The sequence below is a fragment of the Gasterosteus aculeatus genome, chromosome 6 (genome assembly GCF_964276395.1).
Source record: "Gasterosteus aculeatus chromosome 6, fGasAcu3.hap1.1, whole genome shotgun sequence".
Lineage (NCBI taxonomy): Eukaryota > Metazoa > Chordata > Actinopteri > Perciformes > Gasterosteidae > Gasterosteus > Gasterosteus aculeatus.
This window is the reverse complement of record NC_135693.1, coordinates 4,286,611-4,287,610: the sequence shown is the minus strand read 5'-3', so window position 1 is coordinate 4,287,610 and position 1,000 is coordinate 4,286,611. Positions and strand designations below refer to the sequence as shown.

At 44.0% G+C, this 1,000-nt stretch overlaps 1 long non-coding RNA gene across 1 annotated transcript; it reads left to right on the top strand.

Moving 5' to 3' along the window:
- Positions 1-402: 402 nt before the first annotated feature.
- On the top strand, positions 403-1,000 carry LOC144409471 (uncharacterized). Its single transcript, XR_013467925.1, has 2 exons — positions 403-532; positions 624-1,000. It is a non-coding gene; the product is annotated as an uncharacterized LOC144409471 (long non-coding RNA).

The window sequence follows — 1,000 nt, the reverse complement described above, 5'->3', positions numbered from 1 at the left end:
TTAAATCTTCACCCAAATAAAACTAAGGGGAGGCACTCAGGTTTGTTGCAACTGATGATGCAGAGACGTAGTTTAAGACAAGTCAATTTACGGTTTTAAAACAACGGTAAAAACCTCTTCACTCTGGGAAAAGCAACGGGGGAACCAATAGAGGGCTGAGACTTACGATGATGGACGGTCCAAATGTGAGGGTTGGGACCTTAGGACCTGGGAGCCTCAGCATAGAGCGGGAGGCTTTAACTCAAGGAGAGCCCCTCCATATAAAGGAGATCCCGTGAGAGTCGAGCAACTCACGTTTGTTCTCGTTGTCCGGCATGTCCTGAAGTCTGGGTTGCTTTGTTTGTTGCTCGCCAGTACCGTGCAGGTGAGCGGACTGTACTAAGGAGGTAGGCTGTGTAATTTTAATCTACATCCTGTAGGCCATGGGGAAATTAATATAATGTTCTTTTCTATGGTAGAAGGTCAGACCTGAACCAGACCTGGTGAGCCCAGGGTCCTACCTGCTGGTGCACAGGTGCATTGGGCCAAGGAGGTAGGAAGTGGGGCTTGCAAGCACATTATGTGTTTTGTAATGAGAAGGATGATGGGTATTTGGTGATTAATGGCTGTTTTGTGCATTTCAGGCTGAACTGGTGACACGCAGTGGTCAGCAGGACAGCCATTGCTCTTTTTCTCAGACCATAGTTTTAGTTTAGATTATGCTCAAGTGCCTCCATCTTGCTCCCTCCATTTATAGAAATAACACAATGATATTGTGCCCTTTTGATGACCGTTGCTTCCCCCTTCCCCACTTCTATTGTGTTGTGTCTTTTAACCAGGATCAGTAATCGTATTTGAGTGTGTTAGTTTGTAGTGTTGCTTATTTTAGCCTTTCTTAACAGTGTGCAGTGTTTTTATTGTTGGAAGTGTCATTGTGCCCCCGGTCAATCACTACTGGTATAAATTATTTGGATGTGGTTTTATAAAGTTATTGTTTAAATAAAAGTGATATTGCATTGTA